Here is a 14684-nt window from a genome sequence, read left to right on the forward strand (position 1 = left end):
ACGCGTACTTGTCTGGCTCTAAAACAAAGGACACACAAGAGATTGTGTGATTTGAAGATGCTGTCCGCGCGTTTGATATATTTCGACAACAACTGGCTGATGCTACACTCTTGGTATTTCTTCGACAAGATCCACTTCTAGCCGTTTTTGTTGATGCCTCTTACATCGCAGTAGGTGCTGCTTTTCATCAAAAGGTGAATCTGGTGAGTCTGGCAGCCGTTGAGCTTGATCTCCAGACAGTTAAACCCCGCTCAACGGAATTCCAGACCTACGATCGAGAACTGCTCGCCGCGTATTTGAGCATTAAGTACTTTTGCTTCTCCCTAGAAGGCAGGCCGTTCACAGTGATCACGGACCATAAGCCTCTCACATACGCTTTGAAACAACACCCGGCAAAGCGTCCCCCCGTCAGCTTCGACACCTGAGCTTTATAAGCCAGTTCACGTCCGACATACAGCATGTGTCCGGCAAGGACAACATAGTTGCTGACTTTTTATCACGTGTCTTCGAGGTTAATATCCTCGCCGCACTCAATTTCTCGACTATCGCCAAGACGCAGGTAGATGACGCAGTACTTCAGAGTCTCAAATCCAACCCCAAATACAAACTTCGGAAGTTGCCCATCTTCGACTTGAACCTTTCTCTCTGCTGTGAAGACTCGTAAAAGGGTTCCCGGCCATACATTCCGGCCATCTTTTGCAAGAAAGTGTTCCACGAGGTTCACGATTTACCGCATCCAGGCATCAGGGCAACAAATTGGCTAGTCACCGAAAAATACGTCTGGCCCTCCATCAATAAGGATGTCAGCTCCTGGGCCAGAGAGTGCATCGCATACCAGAAGTGTAAAGTCACCAGGTATGTAAGAAAAGAAGTGGGCTCATTCCCCCACAATACCAAGCGGTTCCACACTATACACTTCGATTTGCGAGACTTGCATGGTTTCAAGTATTGCCTTACAATCATCGACAGGTTTACACGGTGGCCGGAGGTAATACATCTGAAGGACATTATGGTGCAATCTATGAAGTCCTCTGTCGAGAGTGGACCCTTCGCTTTGGCGTCCCTGCAGTTATTATCACTGGCCAGGGAATGCAATTTGAGTCCACCCTTTTCTCGGAGTTAGACAAACTCCTGAGTTTCAAACACCAGCGGACTACGGTATACCACCCGCAATCCAATTGGATGCTAGAACGTTGGCACCGGACGCTGAAAGCCGCCATTACGGCACGCGACGATCCGTCCTGGACTCAAGTCTTGCCTCTCGTCCTAATCGGCCTACGAACAACCTGCCGAGAGCAATTTGCTGCTAGCCCCGCGTAGCTGGTATATGGAGAGAATCCAAGTGATCCGGTCTTAGGTAACAGATCGGGTCTCACAGAGTCGGGATTGCTGCGGCTGCTGAGGGACAATCTTCGACGCATCAAAGCTACACCTCCCACCCGACACTCGTCCGCACCTACCTTAGCGCCCAAGGAGATGGACATGTGAACGCGCGTCCTGGTCAGGACGGATGCTGTCCGGAAGCCACTGCCTCCATACGAAGGCCCGTACCGTGTTCTCGAGCGGGGAGAGCATTTCTGCCAGCTCGAGATCGGGGGACATAAAAAGGCTGTCTCCTTATCCAGGCTGAAGCCCGTTTGCGTCTCGTTCGCTTCGCAGAATGATGGAGAACGCAGTTCCGGGTTCGGTCGTTGAAACCCCTATTTTCCACCTGGGGGCGGAGTAATGTGGCGCAGCGGGATAAGTAACATTCGAAATTTGTTTCGAATGTTGTTGATTCGACTGACAGATGCCACCGCCGGTGCTCTCTGTGGCGTAGTAGGCCTTGCTAATTTTAAATTGTAAATAAAATAATTGAATATGAAAAAGAAATAATTGAAGATATTAAGTTGCGAACCACCGACCGGGCAGGTCGTTTTGATTTCATATTTTATCTAAAATACAAATTGTAAAATAAAATGTTTTGTTGTTGGTTACCAATCTAAACATAAGAGTCCCTTGAAGCTGATTCCTCCTTGAATTCTCTAACTAGGTAACCCAGACTAATTGGTCGCGTTTCACTCGTCACACTTGCGATAAATCTCGTGTGATGTGCAAGCTATTTGCTCTTTAGCCTTTGATAGTGCTTCGATCGATGCGCGCCTGCTCCACCAAGGAATCTCTTTTCGGGGGGAAATTCCTCGAATTGCTAAAAGCAGCTGGTGGCCCCTATCACTTTCGCTTCTATCCATCTAATCTATGCAGCCTTGCGTGTTTCCCTCCCCGTGAGCGTAAGCGTACGTGCTCCTCCTCACTGTCATCGTGGCGAAAACTTTGGTGGCTCCGCGATCGATCCCCAACTCCCTGATTGCCAGCCGATATGTAAACATAGATGTGGGAATATGACGTGTGCAGGGAAAATTTTTAGCAAGCGGACAAGAAATTTCCACAGCTTTCCCGACAGCCCCAAATTCACATTCTGTTCCGTTGAGTTGTCGGTAGAGGCGGTTTTTCTTCAGTTTTTCCGTTTGTTTTCCGTTCTATATTATTTAATGATTTCAATTTTTCGTTTATCTTAAAATTGGGTTCGTTCAATTGTGCAATTCCTCTTTGTTCGTAAATACTTTATTTTTGGAAAACGAGATTTTTCCAATATTTTCATGACATCAAAACTATGCACATTGTCTTAAGTGATTTGTGTTTATGTGACAATAAAAAAGGATAACGTTTGTGTTTTTCGCGGTTTTTTGTTCGTTCTTTGTGCGTATTGTGTTTTCCCAGGATTTACGTTAAGAGATTTTTACTTGTTTCCACTTGCCCAGTATACTAAGTTCTACTGTTTGGATTATTTTCACTTAATTAGGGAAGGAGGTGAGTCACGTAATTCACATTTAAATACAACCAGGGTAGTCTGAAAGTTCAATATTTTCATGGCTATGGCTCTGCGAATTTATTCGATTGTGATTGTGCCGCGGCAAACTCATAAAATGAAAATAATATGATTTTATGTCGATTTGGATTCTTCTGACCAGTTTTAAGTCAAGCTATTTTTGAAAATCTAAAAATATTCGAATGTTTGTTTTCGAATGGATACATCGTGCTGGTTTGTGAGAGCATGAACTATTGATGATACCATGTTGAAATGTTAAATGTACATATACTTGTTAATACTTACTTCACTTTCACCAGAGTTGCCGGGCTAAATATTCTCTAATATGTCCTTCAAGAGGATACTAGGGTGGAGCTACGACATTCATTTTTAATTGCCAAGTACGAAAAGTATCTATCCATTTGCAGTAAATATTGTCCTTGTATAAGAAAGTTAATCCTTTTCTTCGGTTTATAATTTTATTGCTGATGAGTATCCGAACGTGTTTCAACGGCAGCTCTTGGCAATTGTGTTGTAAGCTTGAAAACGATTATACTGCGTTTAATATCTTGCACGAGCACCTTTGCCAAAAATTTTAATAAGAATGTGCAAAGGTGTTTGAAAAATTGGAAATTTTTCCGACCCGTATATATGGCTGTTACGTACCTACATACATATATGTATATCGGACAGCAAAACTTCTTTCATTTAAATATTTTTTTAAAGAAAAATTTAGCGCTTGAATACATAGTAATGAGGGAAGTTGATCTACTGCAGATTCCACTTCAGAGTCATTAAAAAGGAAAAACTTTCAGACACATCGGATAGATTTTCATTTGGTTGTTTTTGATTGAAATTGATTTTGCAGACAATGTAGAATATTCCAAATTAGCTGGGTACAATTGCAGAATAAATATTTTCCTTATGGTGATGTTGAAATATTCTTGATTTCCCAGGAACCCAGAAAGAGAGCACAGTACACTTAAAATTGAAAACGTAATTTCCAAATGTTGCTAGTTCTAGAGCCTACGCATGGAAGCTTTTAAAGTATACGTGAAAGAATGCTATGTGGTTGTCTATTGGGCAATGGAATAGGACATACGTCCGGGTCTTTCCGAGAAAAATTGCGCCACACACCTAAAATGAGGTAGGACTTATTTTCGGAAACCAACCAACCCAAAAATCCGAAAAAATCAGGGTGGTGCGCTTATATGAAATCTAGGTCTGAAAATGTGTCCCATTCCGATATCTGCTCAAAAAAATAACTTAATAAAAGTATATTACCAACTTTTGGATTTTGACAGTGCAATGTCGAAGTTCTAGAAATTTAAACTTATCAATTTTGCACCTTAAGCCATGCAAATAAGATGCTGACCTCATAATTAACAAGAATAATTGATATTCGAGTGAAATATTTAATTTCCATTCATGAAGAGTCTATTTCTTCCCAGCTCTTTTTAAGGTTTTGTGTCAAACAACGATATTTATCTGTCCGTTTGTCTGTCTGTCACACCTGATTTATTCGGAGCGTCTGGACCGATTGTCAAGAAATTTGGTGAGAACGTGTGGTCTGTGAATCTCTTTACAATGGGGAGGGTGGCTTCTGGTACTTGCGAAAGGGCGTGCAATATTTTTTCCACGGAATATGGCCATGTGGGGTATCATATGAAAGGGCTCAATAAGTAAGAGATTAGATTTTTGTCTGCTTTTTGTAGTCTAGCCTAAAAGTGATAGACAAAGGGTAGTTTCCTCCAAACTACAATTTTTAGCTTTCAGTGTAAATATATATTTCGGAAGCAACTTACCCTTACTTAGCTTTTTACTGATGAAGGGGGTAAGTTGCTTCCGAAATATATATTTACATTGAAAATTAAAAAATTGTAGTTTGGAGGTAACTACCCTTTGTCTATCAATCTCAATAAGTACTTTCCGGAACTGGTCTCATATTTGACATCGGTAGGAGCGTAGGTGAGTGAGAGCAAAATATGTCCCCCAAAACGTGTAACAGGTCGCGTTCTCAGAACTATTCAGTGGTGTATCTAGACAAAATCTAGGCCTCAAAATACATTTCGTTGCGGAATCGATACAAATAAACTTAATAATAGTATATTACCATATTTTAGAAATTTGGCCCGAAACCACCCTTAAGTTCATCCTAGAAATACAAAATTTGGCATAAACATAGGGATGTGTGTGTATTTGAGGTAGGGGAGAGGCAAAGCCTCTGAGCACTCAGATCTAAGTGGTCCATTGTACTCGCTTTTCCGTCTAACGGAATATCCTGGATCCATCTATGTATCGCAGGATTTCCGTTAGTGGATGTGATATTACCCGCTGCAGTTGGAGCACATCAGCACCAAAAATCTGATATCTGATGTCACAGGTGGGGCACTCACATAGAAAATGTTCCATGGATTCCGCTTCCTCATTACAGGATGGACACATATCATCTTGTATAATTCTTATTATGAACATATGCCCAGCTAGTGAATTAAGGCCAGTCAGAATGCCCACAACCTTTCTGCAAGTTTTCCTGCCTTTCGACAGGATAAACTTTGCAGTATGCTGGTTGGTTCTGACAGGAAACGTTTAGTGTCTCTAGCATCATTAAGGCTTCGCCACCTGTCATTATGAGAAACTTGTCCCCAATTTTCACCCCAATTGCTGATTCCGGTCTGGGCATGGGGAAAATTGAAGCCTCTTTTGCTAAGGCATCCGAGATACGGCCACAAATATACTTGGCCCCAGCCGCAAAAGGAGTCGGAACGGCTGGTTTGACGATGAATGTAAGCTAGCAACGGAACGGAAGAATGCCGCATACCGAGTAATGTTGCATTCTCAAAGAACGCGGGCACGCGCAGAGACTTATCACGAATTCCGTCGAGCGGAGAAGCGACTTCACAGACGAAAAAAGGAAGCCTGGGAGAACCAACAAGTCTGTGAACTAGAAAAGTACAGAGAGCAACCGCACCAGGCGCGGAAGTTTTACCAACAAGTCAGCAGGATGAAGCCTTATACACCTCGATGCTCATCCTGCCGAGACAAAGAGGGAAATCTGATTTCCGACAGAATGGGCATATTAGAGCGATGGGTTGAGTACTTTGATGAGCTACTGAACAACCAGAACATCGGCGAGTTGGAGGTCCCGCCAACTGAAGACGACGGACAAATACTGCCACCACCAAGTTTAGGAGAAACAGTCCGTGCAATTCATCGGCTAAAAAAATCATAAGTCGCCAGGAGCCGATGGAATTACAGCCGAATTGGTTAAATATGGAGGCGACCAGTTACACCAAGTGAACCACACAACTTGTGCTCAAGGTATGGGACAGCGAATCAATGCCTGACGATTGGCAGCGAGGCATAATCTGTCTCATACATAAAAAGGGAGATATCACACAGTGCAGCAATTATAGAGGTATCGCGTTGCTGAGTACCATCTATAAGATATTCTCCACTATCTTGCTAGGCCGGATAGCCCCATACGCCCAGAACATCATTGGCCCATACCAAAGAGGCTTCACTCCAAGCAAATCAGCAACAGATCAGATTTTCTCTCTGCGGCAGGCGATGGAAAAACTGTTGGAATATGGACAACAGTTGCACCATCTGTTCATCGACTTTAAAGCCGCCTATGATAGCATAGCCAGGGTAAAACTGTACACGGCCATGAGAGAATTCGGTATCCCGACGAAATTAATAAGACTGACTAGGCTGACCCTGACCAATGTGCGAGGCCAGATAAAAGCAGCAGGATCACTCTCAAGACCATTCGACATCAACAACGGTCTACGACAAGGGGATGCGCTATCATGCGTCCTCTTTAACCTGGCCCTCGAGAAGGTGATCCGTGATGCTGAGGTGAATGCAAGAGGTACGATCCTCTTCAAGTCCACCCAACTACTGGCCTATGCTGACGATATCGACATCATGGGAAGAACCACCCGAGACGTTCAAACTGCCTTCATCCAGATCGAGCAGGCGGCGCGAGATATTGGGCTGCACATCAATGAAGGCAAGACAAAATACATGGTGGCAACGTCAGCACCGAAGACGAATCAACCAACAACATCAAACCGCACTGGTCAAACACAAGCACGAACAAGAATAAGGATAGGGGAATACAACTTTGAGACCGTTGACAATTTCTCTTATCTAGGGTCGAAAATCACAACCGATAACAACTACGATGATGAAATCCGCGCACGGTTGTTGTCAGCCAACAGAGCCTACTTCAGCTTACAAAGACTCGAAACGTCTCACCATAGGGTCAAAGCTCTTACTGTACAAGACTATGATCTTGCCAGTCCTCATGTATTCCTCGGAAACTTGGGTTCTTAGCAAGAAAAATTGCGAACTCTTGGCCGTGTTCGAGAGAAGAATCCTCCGAAGAATTTTTGGCCCCCTACATGAGGATGGACGATTCCGTAGCCTACACAATGACGAAATCTATGAGCGATACCATGACCGTCCGGTTGTGGATAAAATCCGGCTCAATAGATTACGGTGGGCGGGTCACTTAATCCGTATGGATGAGGATGATCCCACCCGGAAAGTCTATAAGGGCAATATCTATGGTAGAAAAAGAAGGCGAGGCAGACCCTGCCTAAGATGGAGCGATGGCGTAGGCCAGGACGCCAGACAGCTTTTAGGGATATCGAATTGGTGGACCTCGGCGCAAAACCGGGATGTCTGGAGTTCCTTATTAAGGCAGGCCTAGACCGGATACCGGTTGTTGTGCCGTTGATGATGATCCGAGATTTTATTTCCCTCTACACCACAGTGACCGGGCACCCAGAGTAAATCCCCTGTATTGAATGATTTTTGAATTGATCAAAGTACTACTCAGCGCCCTTAATGCAGCTTGACTATCGCTACAGATTACGATGCGTCTGCCCTTCAACCGCTTGTGAATCATTTAGTTTGCCATCCTTAGGATCGCATACACTTCAGCCTGCGTACACTTCAGCGACCGTCCCAAAGGAAAAACCTACTTCTCGTCTTTATTCGAGAGATAGATTCCTGCTCCAGAACTATTTTCTGTTTTTGAGCCATCGGTGTAGAAGACGTCAGTATATCCTGACACGCATTCATCTGGTTCGTCCCAGTTTTCTCTTCGTTTCAAGATAACATCATATCTTCTACAAAACAGATGTATGGCACTGCGAAAACTAAATTCAGTTCTCCCAATGACTCTTCCAATGCTCTGTACCCCCCACGTCCATTATTTTCCCATAGATCTAATCGAATTAGTCTATGAGCTGCTCTCATTGGAGTGCTCTGAATGCTGGAAATTGAATAATGCATTCAGAGCTACCCCGGATGTCGTGCTCATGGCACCGGTTATATCCAGACACACATTTCTTTGCAGTGTGGCAAGTTTACAACGAAAATTTTTTTGTTTCATCTTAACCCACCACACTACGGATGCATAAGCGAACATCAGCCTAATGATAGCAACATATATCCACATTACTACCTAAGGCCTATGTCCCCATGTCGAGGCAAAGGTCCCTCTACACAGCCCATAAGCTGTGAGAGCCTATTTCATCTTTGCCTCTGCATGTTTGCTCCAAAGAAGCTTCTTATCTAGAAATAACTCCCCGATATTTCACTTCTTCGGAGAGTTGAAGGGTTGTACCCCTTATCTCTAGCAGGCAAAGATCATTCAGTTTCCTCCTTTTTGTAAATACTATCATTGTGGTTTTATTTGAGTTTACTCCATGCTTGAGACATCAACAGTCAATCAAATTAACGACGCGTTGTGTATTTCTACACACGATTCCGAGATCTCGACCAACAGACACCACAGCCACGTCATTCGCATAAACTTGAACGTGTATTGGTAGATTTTGCAGTTCGCATAGTAGTGAGTTGATCAGCATACTCCACAGAAGTGGCGATAGCAAACCTCCTTGAGGGCAGCGTTTCGTCGCTTCCGTTGTTAGGTAGCGAGCAACACCTCAGCACACAGCAATCTCTGCGTTAGCATAGCGTCGACCCACTTTATTAAAGTTTCGTCAAGACCACGTCTGGCGGCATCACACACCTTTTGGAAGGGCGCACCTTCAATGTCCACGAAAATCCCCATCGCGTACTCACCCTTTAGAGTTGCATCCTCTATCTTTGAAACCAAAGAATGAAGAGCAGACTCACAGGACTTTCCACGTTGTTAAGCATGTTGGTTTCCATTTAGTGGGTGCGACCTTAGCGCCTTCTCGCGAATGTGACGCTCAATCAGTCTCTCCAGACATTTGAGCGAAAATGATGTTAGGCTGATTTGCCTGAAGTTCTTTGGATTTGAATAGCCATATTTCCCAGGCTTTGGTATGAAGACTATCTTTACCTTCTGCCAAGAGGAAGGCACGTAGGCCAGAATAAGACATCCTCGAAAAATATTTCTTAGAAGTTGCTCTAAGTGCTCTATACCTTCCTTTAGCATCGCTGGGTAAATGCCATCCATGCCAGGTGATTTGAAGTGTTCAAATGATAGTGTAGCAGCTCTCATTGGAAACAAGCGCTCTCGCAGTGTTCTAATTCCCCTTGCAACACCCTCGTGTTGAAAGGTTTGCAGAAAATGCCAATTCTCTTATTCCCACTCGTCTTCAGTCGTTGTAGACTCAAATCTGCCAGTCTTCATCTTTATTGCTTTTGCAAGCGACCAGAAGTCGTCTGGTTGATTTCCTGAGTGTCTGCAGTTCTCGGTTACATTATGGAACGATTCAGAGTTTTCAATTGATCTTCTATCGCCAAAGGAGTTCTTAGTCGCCTAGGGAGCTCAACTTTGCCACCAAGAAGCTCATTGAACTTCGTCCAATCCATTTCCCTAGGATTCCGTCTTTGTATTACAGGCTGCTCGCCTGGAATAGTCAGACTAAATTCTAAGCAACGGTGATCTGAGTTTCTAATCAACTCTAACAACTTTGAAGTGCAGACTGTTAGGTCAATTATTTCACTTCTCCTTGACCGCACGAACGTAGGGGCGCACCCTACTTTCGAGGTGATCAGACCAGCTGAACTGATAAAATCAAATAGCTTCTCTTCTCTAGGATTGCATTTTCTACATTTGCTAACAAATATGCTGAGCGTTCGCATCACAACCTTTTAAAAGTTCAAAGCTACTTGATTCTGTATACATTACCAGATGGCATAGTTCTAGCGTTGGTGGAGGGCACAAAAAATCATAGCGTAAGTAAGCAGAGGCAACTATGACGTTTCCCCTCTTACCATTAATCTGGTATTGTAAGTTGACCGCAACAAGGTCCTGAGAACAGAATTGTCTTAGCATGGTTGCCTCTAACAATTTTGACATTAGAACGCAGACCCTCGGTCTCGAGAATCTTTCATTCTTCCTTTTCCTCCGCTTTTCCGGGTACAGCCGGAGAAGGTTCTGACAGGGAAGTCTGTAGTCCCTTCTCCTTTGCGGCTAAATTTTCCTTCTGCCGAGTCTTCCTCTTCCGTATTTTAGAAGAGTTAGGCAACGTTGTCACCGACAGGCCGGTCGTAGTCAGATTCCCAGCTCCTCTCCTTAAGAGAGTTGCTGTACTGTCTCTTTTGGCTGGCCGCGCCGGGTGTAGATTTTCCATTGAAGTGGAGAGCCTGTCTTCCACCGATTTCTCCGTGGGGGAACATGAATTAGGTGAGGCTTCCAAAATCTTTGCCTCAGCCACGATCTGAATCCTCAAAGTCGCGGGTGGATTCGAAGTCGGTGACTTCTTACCACTTGGAGAGTTACAATCCTTTGTTTCCATCTTCATGTGTTTTTGGATACCCATAGTGTAGTAGTAAACAACCACAAGCTCCCCCACCATGACAACGTGGTGACCTCTGCCCTGGGAGCAGCGTAAACGAAAGTAGCGACAGGTGGTAATCGGTCCATTTATATATATTTTTTTATTATTTTTTTTAATATATAATCCCTGAGAGCATCGTGACACGGCAGCGATGAGGCAGCGTCTAGTGAGTTGCTTCCCACGTGGTCGGTTCGTCATCAAGAGTATATGGACCCAGGACTTCCAGCATCTTCAACACAAAAATAAGGCATCATCATCATCAACGGCGCACCAATTGGTATCCGGTCTAGGCCTGCCTTAATAAGGAACTCTATACATCCCGGTTTTGCGCCGAGGTCCACCAATTCGATGCCCTAAAAGCTGTCTGGCGTCCTGACCTACGCCATCGTTCCCTCTCAGACACTTATAGACTTCGAGTGGGAGCATCCTCTTCCATACGGGTTAAGTGACCCGCCCACCGCAACCTGTTGACCCGGATTTTATCCACAACCTGACGGTCATAGATTTTGTCGTTATGTAGGCTACGGCATCGTCCATGCTCATGCAAGGGGCCAAAAATTCTTCGGAGGATTCCGGCAATTTTTCTTGCTAAGAACCCACGTTCCCGAGGAATAAATAAGGACTGGCAAGATCATTGTCTTGTATAGTAAGAGATTTGACCCTATGGTGAGATGTTTCCAGCAAAACACTTTTTGTAAGCTGAAATAGGCTCTATTGGCTGCCAACAACCGTGCACGGATTCATCGTCGTAGCAGTTATCGGTTGTGATTTTCGACCCTAGATAGGAGAAATTATCAACGTTCTCTAAGTTGTAGCCTCGTATTTTTATTTTTCCCGTTTGACTAGTGCGGTTTGATGTTGTTGGTTGATTGGTTTTTGGTGCTCACGTTGCCACCATATATTTCGTATTGCCTTCATTGATGTGCAGCCCAAGATCTCGCGCCAATCAGCGCCTGCTCGATCTGGATGAAGGCAGTTTGTACGTCTCGGGTGGTTCTTCCCATGATGTCGATATCGTCAGCATAGGCCAGTAGTTGGGTGGACTTGAAGAGGATCGTACCTCTTGCATTTACCTGAGCATCACGGATCACTTTTTCGAGGGCCAGATTAAAGAGGACGCATGATTGGGCACTGCTGAGACCGTTGTTGATGTCGAATGGTGTTGAGAGTGATCCTGCTGTTTTTATCTGGCCTCGCACATTGGTTAGGGTCAGCCTAGTCTTATCAATTTCATCGGGATACTGAATTCTTTCATGGCCGTGTACAATTTTATCCTGGCTATGCTATCATGGGCGGCTTTAAAGTCGATGAAAAGATGGTGCAACTGTTGTCCATATTCCAACAGTTTTTCCAGCGCTTGTCGCACAGAAAAAATCTGATCTGTTGCTGATTTGCCTGGAGTGAAGCTTCTTTGGTATGGGCCAATGATGTTCTGGGCGTATGGGGCTATCCGGCCTAGCAAGATAGCGGAGAATATCTTATAGATGGTACTCAGCAACGTGATACCTCCATAATTGCTGCACTGTGTGATATCTTCCTTTTTATGTATGAGACAGATAATGCCTCTTTGCCAGTCGTCAGGCATTGATTCGCTGTCCCACACCTTGAGCACAAGTTGATGAACCACTTGATGTAATTGGTCGCCTCCATATTTAACCAATTCGTCTGTAATTCCATCGGCTCCTGGCGACTTATGATTTTTTGGCCGATGATTTGCACGGACCGTTTCTCCTAAACTTGGTGGTGGCAGTATTTGTCCGTCGTTTTCATTTGGCGGGACCTCCAACTCGCCGATGATTGTTCAGTAGTTCATCAAAGTACTCAACCCATCACTCCAATATGCCCATTCTGTCGGAAATCAAATTTCCCTCTTTGTCTCGGCAGAATGAACATTGAGATGTCTAAGGATTCATCCTGCTGACTTATTGGTAAAACTTGCCCGCCTGGCGCTTATCGAATTCACAGACTTGTTGCTTCTCCCAGGCTTCCTTTTTTCGTCTGTGAGGTCGCTTTTCCGCTCGCCGGAGTTCGTGATAAGTCTCTGCGCGTGCCCGCGTTCTTTGAGAATGCAACATTACTCGGTATGCAGCATTCTTCCGTTCCGTAACTACCTTACATTCATCGTCAACCCAGTCGTTCCGACTATTTGCGGCTGGGGCCAAATATATTTGTGGCCGTATTTATGATAACGTTCTTCAGGTGATTGTGAAGATCATTTGTGGATGCTTCATCTCCAGGATCTCTGTTGACTGCGGTTATTACGGTATCCATTTCCCTCTTATAGGTGTTCCGGAGGGTTGTGTTGTGAATGTGTTAACTCTCACCTGATTGTCAAAGGGGATTCTGGGTGGTGTTGTCATTCGAGTTCGGAGCACCATGCCAACAAGATAGTGATGCGAGTCTATATTCGGTATTCTGGGTTTATTAAGTAAGGTTTGATGGCTCGACTTGAGCTTTTCTTCCTAGAGTATTTATATTTTTGAGGCTTATACGCCTCTTTTTTTGTTTTTCACCAAATATAGACATGTGCCATATCAAATGAAAGGACTTGATGAGTACTTTCCGAATCAGGTCTGTGTTTAGAGTTCTAGAAAATCTGAAAACACTACGGTGATGTTTCTATATGGCCTCAAACACTATTAGATATCTGCTAAAATAAAGTTAATATTTGTTTCGTGTTCATTATAGAACAATAAACTGCAATAATATACCTTGCCCATAATATACAGCATCATACTGTTTGGCAAAAGCCCTTGTATTATTAACAAAGTTATAGCACACCAAAACTACCTTGTTGCTATAAATTTAAAACACTCTAATATATATAGTTTTTACCGATTGAAGAGGTACGCGGCCATTATACAATAACCATTCTCGTGCTATATTTGAATCTATGCACTTTGGTCGCCTTAAGGGGGTCGTGCCGTGTGTCGGATCCGAGGAATCTATTTTTTTGGTATCAATTGTATCTAGATATAGTGTAGAATATTTGGGCAAAGTAATTTTCCGATCTCCCGAGTCATTCGGAAATTACAGTGTCAAAGTGGTAAAGTGTCGTATGTTAGGTTTAAGTCGAGCACCGTAATGAAGTGCGAATTTACCGGTCCTAACGACGTTCGAATGACTACGCTAAAAGAGTGAAAATTAAAGCGAAGGCTTTACATGTTTTTTTTTTTAAACTGAAGGTTTATTGATGGGTGTATAAGTTAATAAAAATATGGTGAAAAATTCGTATCATTACTTACCTTTATCCAGTTCTTCACAAAAAATTTCTAAAAAAAACAGTCCTTGCACGAGATGACCCCCTTAAAGCCCGAATGTAACTGATTCCCGCCACGATGCTTAATGTTTGCATGTATTTAGCTACTTTGAGCATCCTATTGATTTACTTCCACATATACCTTCTAAATTTTTTTCAGGATAACTTCTTCTTTAACTTCGTTGATTTTGTGAAAGTGGGTCGATTTTATAACTGGAAATACCTAGGTGGTCCCTTTTAGAAAAGGTTCAACCACTCTGCCTACGTTAAATTAACTAGTGCCAAGGTAGTGCCTTCTGTTCCACTAACCCAACAATTTTATTTCGGTATTATTTTTGCTTATCGAGATTTGCATCTATGTTAATTTTTACTATATGTAAACCGAAAACCGCCGCTCCAAAAATGTAAATTCAATCCAACTTTGTTGAAGTCTCTATTTCGGGGCTTCGGAATAGTCTGCTCTGGACGACCAAAATTGTGTGAAATCCATGGAGGCTTAACGATATTGCTTCTATCTGTATCTTTAGAAGAGCTTCCACAAATTTGCCTATGTTGGCCTTTTCATTGTTTCAAATGCACATAACATATCACCGGGGCGGGTTTGATATGTCTTCTAGCAAGGGGTCGCTCCTCTGTATTACAAACTCCGTCTTTCCGAGCGGAAAGCGTATTTAAAACAGTAGATAAAGTCAACAAGAAAGGTTATTTATCAGGTTGTCAAAGTCACATTCTTTTCCATGCCCACCTACGCGGTAAAAAGTCGTTAATTGCTTGCATTATGCAG

At 43.5% G+C, this 14684-nt stretch overlaps 1 protein-coding gene across 2 annotated transcripts in view; it reads left to right on the top strand.

The window, feature by feature from the left end:
* The first annotated feature begins 2426 nt into the window (after positions 1–2426).
* The window catches only part of LOC119651210 (ELAV-like protein 2), a 42582-nt gene continuing 30324 nt past the window's right edge, over positions 2427–14684 (top strand). The window contains exon 1 of one of the 2 annotated variants that reach the window (XM_038054660.1): positions 2427–2850. The gene's annotated coding sequence lies outside the window, so the exon portion shown is untranslated. The remainder of the gene's footprint in view (positions 2851–14684) is intronic. The other variant, XM_038054659.1, reaches the window with a different exon arrangement.

The sequence above is a fragment of the Hermetia illucens genome, chromosome 3 (genome assembly GCF_905115235.1).
Source record: "Hermetia illucens chromosome 3, iHerIll2.2.curated.20191125, whole genome shotgun sequence".
In the NCBI taxonomy this organism is placed as follows: Eukaryota; Metazoa; Arthropoda; class Insecta; order Diptera; family Stratiomyidae; genus Hermetia; species Hermetia illucens.